The sequence below is a fragment of the Helianthus annuus genome, chromosome 15 (assembly GCF_002127325.2).
Source record: "Helianthus annuus cultivar XRQ/B chromosome 15, HanXRQr2.0-SUNRISE, whole genome shotgun sequence".
In the NCBI taxonomy this organism is placed as follows: domain Eukaryota; kingdom Viridiplantae; phylum Streptophyta; class Magnoliopsida; order Asterales; family Asteraceae; genus Helianthus; species Helianthus annuus.
In genome coordinates, this window is record NC_035447.2 from 98123160 (window position 1) to 98134263 (window position 11104).

Below are 11104 nucleotides of genomic sequence, written 5' to 3' on the forward strand. Positions count from 1 at the left end.
TCTGAACATATCCGGACATCCAAAAATTTTTGTAATCATTAAATATTTTATTTTAGTGATAGGAATGCAAAAATACCATTCGACGCACAATTTGGATCGTTTTTCGCGTCCGTTCGAGTTTCGTCGTAATTAACCGAATAACGTGACCGTACGACCAAACGAACCAACATTCGAGATATTTCCAAGCATATTTCAAGTCCCCTATACTTTGACATCATTATAGAGCCTTGAAAATGGGTTAATGGGGCTTAAACATGTCAAAAACCAAGTTTTATGCATGCAGGGGCTGTTTCTGCGAAACTTTGAAAGTTACTGGACACTAGGTCACGGGCCGCGAAAGCCCAGACCCATTCTTACGCGGGGCGCAACAGCCCTTGCTGGGCATAAACCATTTTTTTTTCAAATCAATAGCTGAATCTTGGGATTTAACCATAGTTTTTCAATACCTTGGGCTTGTTTAAGTGTTCCCCAAGCCCCCAAATCAGTGTGTAACATGTGTAGGGTTAGGATCATGCTTTGATTCACTCAAAAACACATGTCATTGATCCAAAGGTTCATGATTTTCTACAAATACCCAAGAAATTTCTCATTCCAACTTGCTCATTCCTCATTTCTTTTGGATCTGATTGAAGCTATCCCTCTTGGTTGAAGGCTTCAAACTTCAATTTTCTTTGTTCTCTCTTCAAGCTTGGACCTCTTGTAAGTGTTCTTTCATGCTTGATTATGTATTTCAAGCATGAAAGTCAAACAGTGTTTAACTTTCTGCTTTGACCATGTTTTGATCAAGACAAAGTTCAATTGAACTTTGCAACGTGAGCGTAATCACGATGGTTATAGTCCCTTGTTGTAACAACCCGTGTTTCGGAAAGTCAAATTCAAAGTCATAGTCAAAGTCAAAGTCAAAGGAAGAAAATATTGCTAATTGCGATCTGTCACTCATTGCTTAACTACAGATTTGACTACCTTGACTTGTAATCAGATCTTGTATTTTATTTTCTTTAGTTGTATTATGTGGAGTATCTATTAATAATCGAGGCTTAATCGAAGCTTATCATATGTTTTACCGCTTTATCGCTAATCGCATCGTAATCGCGCTCGCAACTTGATTTATAGATTCTGTATATTGTTTTACGTGTGTGTGCCACTTAGGTGTTACTTGTGCATGTTTACTTATTATTTGGTGGTGATTAATCGAAACACAATCGCAACTCTATCGCAACGCAACTTAATTGCAAACACTAAACGCAAGTTATTTAGGATGACTGTATGTTAGATATAGTTTTTGTGTGATTATTAATCTATCACATCGCATAATCGGTACTCGCTTAAACGCATCGCAATGATCGAAACGCAAAACGAAACGTCGAAACTCAACTCGTCGGACCACTTCGATCGAATGACCATTCGATCGAATGGTCGTCCAACCGGATTGCCATCCGATCGAAGTGACATCCGATCGATGTGCCATCCGACTTTGGCAACCTATAAATACCCCTGTCACATCACCAATAGTGATGTGACAGCTCTCTCTTGTTCGACCAGCGTTCCAGGCCTGTTTTCTCTCAATTTCTCGCGATTCATGTAAGTTTTCAACTCAAATCTTGTACTTATATGATCTACACACACTTCTTCATCATTTTCTCCTTTGAATCTTAATTTTAACCGTGAAATCAGCGGATTTGAGGTGTTCTAGGATGATGTCATCATGGAGTTCTCATGAACTTCAAGATTTGGCCCCATTCCACCAACAATAACTCAGATCTGAAGGATTTCCACATGATTAAACAATATTTTTCTCATAGATCTAAACATTTTCAAAGTTAAAAGAATTGAAAGATGCTTTTCCAACCTTCTTTCAACTCTTTTACACTCAATGCACTTAAAACCAATAGAATCGGAACCCGTTTAGGCCTCTACTCATTTCTTGGTAAAGTGTCGGACTGAGATCTGATTTCTATCAAAGAGACAACCGATTTTAGATTGAACAAGAACAACCATCAAGAACAGTTGACTGGCCGGATTAGAGTGATTCCTGTTCGATAGGACAACTTGGGACTTGACGAGGTTCCGTTCTTTAGTACATTGTCATACCGTCTCAAGAAAACCGCAAAACTTTTCAAAATCATCAGAGTTCAAAATGATCAGATCATCGGGACGGATTGTCGTCCGACCGGATTGCCATCCGATCGAAAGACAATCCGATCGGATTGCAATTGAGGTTCAACACTCAAACACTTTCAGTTTTTTTCAAGCAATTTGAACATCGAACGGATTGCCGTCTGATCGGAATGCCAACCGATCGAACGACAATCCGATTGGTTGACATTTGGACTTCAACACTTAATCATTTTATAATTTTCAAAGATCAACAGTTTCTAACAGATTGCCATTCGATCGGAAGACCATCCGATCGAATGACCATCGACCTGAAAGGTAGAGATACTTCTCTGTTTTCAAAATGCTACAACAAAAACTTCAAAGCCATCATACACAAACACATCCTTCCCGAACGAATGTCAATCCGAACGAATGGCCATCCGATCGGATGACCATCCGATCGGATGACCATCCGAACGGATGACCATCCGAACGGATTAACATCCGATCGAATGACCATTCGATTGGATTGCCATCTGATTGGACTACCATTCAACACTTGGTTCTTTTTACCGTTTAATGCGCCGTTCTTCGCTTATGCTATCGTTAACTGTTCAGGCTAATCTCTCAGCGCTCCCTTCAATCCAAGAGAGTGTTTATTTACTTAAACACAATATGTGAGTATACTCGAACCCTTTTTGCTTTACGCACTTTTGGGTGTTACATACGTTACTGATGTGCGTAGTGCGTGATATATTTTTCGTTATATTTTACGCCCTTTTTAACACTTTAGTCAAGTTTTACATTTATAAAACACAATATTCTACTAACACTAAACACACATATGGGCAAGTGCACCCATCTTGAGCGTAGTATAGCATTGGTAAGATACCGAGGTCGTCCAAGGACACAAGAGCTTTTAGAACCGGTTTATCCTCAACGTCTAATCAAATCAAAATTTTAGAAAAAGATTTTAAACATGAAAATAAAAACTAAAAATGCTGAAAATAAAATAAAATAAAAACAGATAGACAAGATGAATCATTTGGATCTGACTCGCCTTTAGTGTAACCTTTGATGATTTCCGCACTTTTGCACTTTTTAAGAGATTATCTTAGTTATAGTAGTAGGCCCCTCTTTTGAAGGTGACGTTACCCTTAACCCAGTAGTTTTAGTCAGCAAGGATACAATCCTAAGGGGTCGGAATATTGAAAGATAATTAATTAAGTTATTAATACGTAATGTGGTAGGCCCCTCTTTTGAAGGTGACGTTACCCTCGGCTAAGTGGTTTGAGTCAGCAGGGATACAATCCCAAGTAGCCGGGTTAATGTATTAATAGTAGTTTACATATGAGGGGATCAAGCCATTCGCACCCCCGCCATCCAATACCAGTGCGTATTGAAGGAGGTCCTAGTAAGCTTGACCCAGGTCCTTGCAGGATCTATACAATGAACAAGGCAAGCACCTTACCAAACCATTCCCTTAACCCCCGACCAGGTAGCCAACATATCTCAATATAGACCGTAGAGATATGAATGGTATAAATCTTTTATTTTATATAGACAGTAAAATAACGCCAAGACACTAGGGACAAATGATAAGGAAGTTTCACCTTCAACATAAGAAACTAGTTATTAAAGTCATTAATACAAAACCAAATAAAAAGTGCGAAAAGATTAAAAATCAAAAGTATTACACTAAATTCTTGTCTTAACCAAATGATGTAAGAGACTTAGGCAAACATGGCCTTTGATTGTCAAGAACTCTTACTATCAATCTTGGATCCCGAGACTACTACACACACTATATGATGGATGATGGATGATGGTGGTGGATGTGGGTTGTAGTGGAGGTGGAGTGTGGGTGAAGTGGGAGAGAGGTGGTTTGCCAAGGGTGCCTTTGAAGTGAACCAAGCACCTCTATTCATAGCCTGCACAGAAACCCGAACACGGCCCCGTGTCCATCGGGCACGACCCCCTGTCTATCCACTTTCTCTTTCTTCATTAATTACAATTTGTCTGCATTAGCTCCACATGCCCTTGTGTCCACTGGGCACGACCCCTGTGCAGAAGCGTATCTGTACTATCAAGATTTTCTTGGATTCTGAGAATCTTAGCGTTGACCACGGCCCATGTTGAGCTAGGCACGCCCCCGTGTCGGGAATAGAAGCTTCTACATTTTTGTCTTTTCTGTAGACACCTGGCCCCGCCCCCGTGTCTGTTGGGCACGGGGCCGTGGTCAGCCTTCTGTTTTCTTGTTTTTGCTTGTGAAGATGCTGTCGAGGGGTCGGGCATGCCATGTTTGTTCCTTTTCTTGTATTTATGTTAGATTTTGCTGCATATTTGTTCCTTTTGTTCATTTACGCTCATTTAATCCTGAAAATACAAAAGGAAGACAAAAGCACACTTTTTCCAACATTAGTACTAAAAAGGGTTAGTTTTATGCCTCAATTGATGTATTTTATATGTTGCATTTTACACACATCAAATACCCCCACACTTGAATCTTTGCTTGTACTCAAGCAAAACTCTTTAAAATGTGGCTTACACGCCCAAATGGAATGGGTAGAAGAGAAGCTTTGGGCTTATCTTGAGTGTCGGGAATCCAAGATCTTTATTAGGCTTTATTTTTATGTTATTTACAATCCTATTCGTTATGATTTATTTAGAACATTTTAATAAGAGAAATTACTTATTTGGGCATAACATGCCTCTTTAAAATTCCATTTATATACAAGTTCGCATACCTCACGGGAGATCACTCAACACTCGGCCGAAGATGTATTTTTGTGAAACACTCGAGACCGGTATGGAAGTTACTTCTACCATATGCTTGCTAAGCAATCAATCATCCTCCTTTTTAACAATAGAGGACTTGGGGAAGGGTTAGGCTTGGGTTAAAGGTAGGTGGTTTTGGGTTAATGGTTAGTAAAAAGGGCTAAAAGCGTAAAAAGCTTCGGTCGTCGTAAAACTTTTTGTTTTTGTGACTTTTATTTAAACAAAGCATTTTCAAACAAAGTTTCTTTTGAGAAACTTGTTTGATTATTGCTATACTTCATTTTGTTATGATAAGGAATGTCACATGAAAACCGAGCTTTTTACTAAAATGAAGGGTTAAAAATAAAAAGGGTTTTGGTGGGTAAAGGGTGTTTGTTTTGTGGGTTTAGAAATGAAAAGGTTTAGGCTCAAAGGGGTTAACTAGGGGGATTTTTAGGTAAGTGATAAAAAAATGAAAAATAATGGTGTAGAAAAGAAAAAGGGTTAGTCCTAATGCCTCCATCATTTACATACTTGGGTTTAAGTTGGTAAGGACCGGGAATGTATCGTCATGGCAAGTTTTAGAGTCGTAAAAACCAAGCGGCTATTCACACAAGAAACGAAAAAATGAGCATTTAATTTAAAGATGTATGCTTTTGTGCTCAATAAAGGCTCAAAACTCACTTTTTGTGGGAACGGGTTTTTTATGTGATCAAGTATATATAATCAAATTTTAACTAGATTTGTCATGCCGTTTCATAATTTTCTTATGTTGGTTCTTTTTATCACGACGCTATCGGTTTTAAATTTGTAAAAATATAACCTTTTTAGAACTTGTTATTCCCAAATTAAACCAAGATAAGTAAAAAAAATGAAAAGTTTTTGAAAAAAATTGGGGTGATTAGCGGTTCCAATAGAGTTTTGTGTAAGGCTTGTTATTAGGACTTGCAAAATTCAAGGTTTTAGCACCCCCCCCACTTAAATTACACATTGTCCTCAATGTATCCCAGAAATAAGTTTTTAGGTTGATTGAATGTGTAAAAAGGTGTTAAAAACAAAATTTTATGATACTGGGCGTCTAGGCACGGGCCCGTGTTGATCCGGGCACGGCCCCGTGTTCAGATCGCCAGTATCATAGTTTACAGAAGGCTGGGCACGAGGGCGTGTTCAGTGAACACGGCCCCGTGTCCAGTTACCTGAACTGGGCGTTTTCTGCAGAACCTTGGGCACAGGGCGTGGTGGGCTGAGCACGGCCCCGTGCTGAACTTGCTGTAATGAAGAAAAATTGTCGGGTGGCTCCGTTTTTGTGCATGGGGTGTGGGTTCAAGTTTCCCTTAGTAACCTCTATCATTTCGAGTGTGTTTTATTACTGAAAATTAAAACTAAACTAGAAAGCATAAAAGTTAATTAAACTAAAACTAAGGATAGTTCCGTGGAATGCCTCCGTGGTGCGCCACATTTATAAGGGTCCTTGGCTAGACCCAAATTCAGTCATATGTTACCCAAGTGGGATGTTTTGCATCCCATGTTGCACCGTCGGAAAGCATCATCCAAACTTGAGTCTATGACTTTCATGTAGTTGACCGGGCCGTCGTCTTCTACTCTTTTCCAACCCCAAATTCCATTTCCTTGTCCCCAACCCTCAATGTTAATGTTCCACCATTCATATCCACCATTGCGTGGGCGGTGGCTAGGAATGGTCTTCCTAAGATAAGCGGTACCTCGGTATCTTCCTCCATATCTAGTATGACAAAGTCAGCAGGGAAGACAAAGTCTCCGACTTTTACCAATAGATTTTCGGTGACACCTTGTGGATATTTAATGGACCTATCGGCGAGTTGTATGCTCATCTTTGTGGGGCTTGTTTTCCCTATTCCGAGTCGATCGAACATTGATGTGGGCATGAGGTTGATGTTAGGCCCAAGATCGGCTAGTGCATTGCATATGGGTGACCCCCAATCAAACAAGGGATGGTGAAGCTTTCGGGATCGATCTTCTTTTGTGGGAGTTTGTTGAGTAGCATGGCGGAGCATTCTTCACTTAAATTAACTAGTTGTAGTGATTCAATTTTCCTTTTGTGAGTGAGAAAGTCTATCATAAATTTTGAATATTTAAGCATTTGGGTTAGGACTTCTACAAATGGAATATTGACATGCAATTATTTTAGTATGTTTATGAATTTTTTGAATTGCTCATCGGTCTTTTGGCGAAGTAACCGACCGGGGTAGGGTACCGGAGGATTCTTGGCAGGCTCTTGATTTGGTGGAGGAGTCGTTTCTTTTTGGGGCATCGGCGAAGTTGCAGTTTGGCTAGATGGACTCTTTTCAGTTAGAGGCAGCGGAGCCTCTTTGGGACCTACGGTACGGTTTCTCAACGTGATGAGATGTACTTGTGCCTTTGGGTTGGTTTCAGTATTGTTGGGTAACGTGCCTTGTGGTCTCTCAAAGAAATTTTGAGCTAGTTGATTTAATTGTTTTTCAATGTTTTGAATACTAGCTTGTTGATTTCTAAAGTGCGATTTCATTTGTTGAAATCGATCCGAGTTTTTCTTTTCGGTGTCAGAGATAAGGCATGAGATAGTATCTTCAAGCCTCTCTCGTCCCCCTTGTTGTTGTTGAGAGAATTTTTGTGACTCGTTTCTTGGTTGTTGAAAGTTTGTTCATTGATTTTGATTTTGTTGGTTACTACTATTGTCGGGTTCTCTCCAACCAAGGTTAGGGTGGTTACACCATTCTTGGTTGTAGACACCCGTCGGAGGACCTGACGGCCTAGGTCTATTATCAAAGTAGTTTACCGTTTATGTTTGATTATCCATTTCTTTCATACAACTCCAATTCTCATGTGGTCCACCACACCCTTCACAAGCCATAACTGAGGCCGTTTTCGCCATTTCTAAATTTTTGATTTTTGAAGAGAGGGCCTCGATTTGGGCTTGCAAAGAGGTGCTTTCGTCAACCTTATGGGCGTCGGGGCAATAGATTTTGTGCCTCGGGGAGTGTGCCACTGAAAATTGTTTTGAGCAATTTCCTCAATTTGATTATAAATTTCATTTGGGCGACGATTACCTAGAAGTCCCCCGGAGCTAGAGTCAAGTGTTTGTCTTGTGTGTGGCAACAACCCATTATAGAAAGTGGATACTTGTTGCCATACCGCAAGACCATGATGAGGACACTTTCTTAGTAGCTCCTTGAACCTTTCCCAAGTTTCATATAAGGATTCCCTGTCCTCTTGTGAGTATGTATTAATTTCAGTCATTAATTTAGCCGTTTTAGAAGGAGGGAAATACTTATACAAAAACTTTTGGGCTAGTTCATCCCAGGTGTTTACCGAACCAACTGGGAGGGTGTTAAGCCAAGCCTTAGCTCGGTCTTTTAGTGAAAATGGGAACACTCGGAGGCGGATGGCGTCATTCGATGCTCTGTTGATCCGAAAAGTATCACATAATTCCAAAAAGTTGGTAATATATAAATGGGGATCTTCGTCCACAAGCCCATGGAAAGTTGCGGAGTTTTGGAACATTTGGATCAAATGCGGCCGAAGTTCGAAGTTGTTGGCATCCAGATTCGGGGCATTGATAGCGGCGTCGAGATTACCTACCGTGGGCCATAGGTAATCCATTAGAGTACGTTGATCCGCCATTGGAAGTAGGTCCCCCGAAACTTTCTCTTGGTTTTTAGCTTTAAGTCTTTTTTCTTAGAAAGCGTTCGGATTCGTCTAGAGGTTCTTTTATGTCTTTATTGGAAATGGAGCTCATGCACTGCGTAGGGAGTTCAGGTGTGGCGCCTGGGTTCCAAGTCCTGCGATAAAAACAAAAAGATTGTTGGTCAGAAGTTTCACCACGGCCCCGTGGTGGGAGTTATAGTGATTTTTTTTCACTGGGGAGTTTAACACGGCCCCATGCTGCACCAACACTGTGACACTCGAGGTTTTTCCGAACGATCACCTTGTAATATTTTGTGTATATATATATATTAGTAAATGAAAACGTGATTTTTACTTGATATGTGACGTATGTATGTATTATATATGTAAATATGAGAGCCGAAACCACGACCCGAGACCATGACTCGCAACCGGGCGGTTGCGAGTGGGTCACTCGGTTGCGAGTGGGCCTTTGGGCCGTAACCGGTTTGGGTCGAAACCCCCAAGCCCAACCCGAAACACCCTATGAATATATATCCCACCTCCTCCTCATTTCCTTCATTTGTTACACCAAACAAACACACACCTCTTCTATTTTCTCTCAACTAAAAACCCCAAGCCAACAACATCCAAACTCTTCCAAACTTTCGGTTCAAGCTCAAGGATCTCGGACAAGGAAACTCGGTCAAGACCAATTCGGACACTCCATCTTCTCGGTTCTCTTTTCTTTGTTTTCGGCTCCTCCTTTCATAACCGGTTAGTGTTATCTTTGTGTATCTTTTGTGTATAAGATTTATGTGGGTTAAATGAACTAGAAATATTATGCTTGGTTAGAAATACTATGCATGATTTTTAGGAAGATTGTGAAGTTTTGACTATGTGTGTTAAACCCTATGTATGATACTTGCTAACATGCTTAAATGGTTATGGAATAATGGTTTAAGGATGTTTAGGGCCAACCGAGTTATGTTAATGCCACTAAGTGTATGTTTTACTTGTTCTTGCATATTAATCTTGTTAGAAATAGGTGATTTTCGGTCCAAAATGTGTGATTATGTTGGCATGAAAACCCTAGAAAAACTATGAACTTGATGAACTTGTTGAAGATAGTTTGAAGATTTTAAAATGGTAATGTTTGATCTATTGTTGTATATGGTCAAAATTAGGAAAAGTGTTTGTAGAAACCCTATTGGCTGTTTCCAAATATGGGTCTGATTTCATATGTACAATTTGGACTGTCTTTTCTGCATCATCACGTGTATATGAAAGTGACAGATTACGACTCGCAACGACAGCATTCCGACTCGCAACGACAGCATTCCGACTCGCAACGACGGCATTACGACTCGAAACCACACGGTTGCGACTCGCAACCAAAGCATGACAAGTCGAAACCACGAGATTTCGACTCGAGACTACGACGGTTGCGACTCGCAACCAACACGTGACAACTCGAGACCACGATTGCGACTCGCAACCATAACGAGACAAGCCGAGACCACCTGGTTGCGACTCGAGACAAGCTGGTTGCGAGTGGGCTGTCCATTTTGGTTATTGGGCCATTCTGTGTTAACTTGGACTATCTGTTAAATGGACTATGTGATGCGGTTGACTGTTTAATTGTTTAGGCCGGCCCAATAACCCAATGACTGTTTACTTATATGCTTGATACGTGCCTATATGTGTTTTACGTGAATGCTTGTGCACCGAACCTGACCTATACCGGTAACCATGTTAGGACGTGGTGACCAACGTGATTGACAAGTAACCTAAACCTACCGAGCAACCCAAGGTGAGTTCACAACTTAAAAGCATGCGTCCCGGTGGTTTGGGACACGAGACTAACAACCCTATCCCCTGGTAAAAGGGGATACCATTTACATACTTTCCCTGGTTATTGGGAACACAAAACTTACTTTTCCTTCCCGGGTATTGGGAAACCTTTTGGTTAATTACTGTTTATACGGATTGCAACTAACGGCACTAAACGAAACTCTATCACTCAAGTCCCTACTACAAATACCGATTAGTCGCCGGGTTAGGCGAGCGGGTTATTAGTTGATAGCGCTATTTAGGTGTTTACCAGCCTCACACCGTGCCCTGGTTTGGGACGGTCGTGAACTAATGTACTCAGAAATCCGTCAATGATGATAGAACATTGACATCGGGGCATCCTGCGGATACGCAACGGTTACCTAGTGTTCGGTATTGGAAAAACAGTTTAGTCGCTAACTTTTGGGGTAGCTCCCCAGGGCATGTATAAACGGATAAATTAACCGGTGAAACAAAGTTTTTGGTAATTAAAACTGGACAACTAGTGAACTCACTCAGCATTATTGTTGACCCCTTACTGCATGCTTTGCAGGTAACCAGTGACGAAGGAGCTTGCAGCTTGGGAACGTGTAGTGTCTGTTCACCCTTGTGTTGGGTGATACCTTATTTTGAAACATGAACGTGTTTAACTACTACTTTATTTATGCTTCCGCTACTTAGTACTGTTTTGAACCAAAACTTAAAACTCTGAACTTAATATTTGCTAAGCTTATGATTAGTAAGTATTACTTTTGTTATCAACTTAAGTATTCAGTATAATTGGTGGCTGGATCCT

The 11104-nt window shown here is 40.6% G+C and overlaps 1 non-coding gene across 1 annotated transcript; it reads left to right on the forward strand.

The window, feature by feature from the left end:
• Nucleotides 1-8008: 8008 nt before the first annotated feature.
• Nucleotides 8009-8115, forward strand: LOC118487716. Its single transcript, XR_004882659.1, has one exon. It is a non-coding gene; the product is annotated as a small nucleolar RNA R71 (small nucleolar RNA).
• Nucleotides 8116-11104: the final 2989 nt, after the last annotated feature.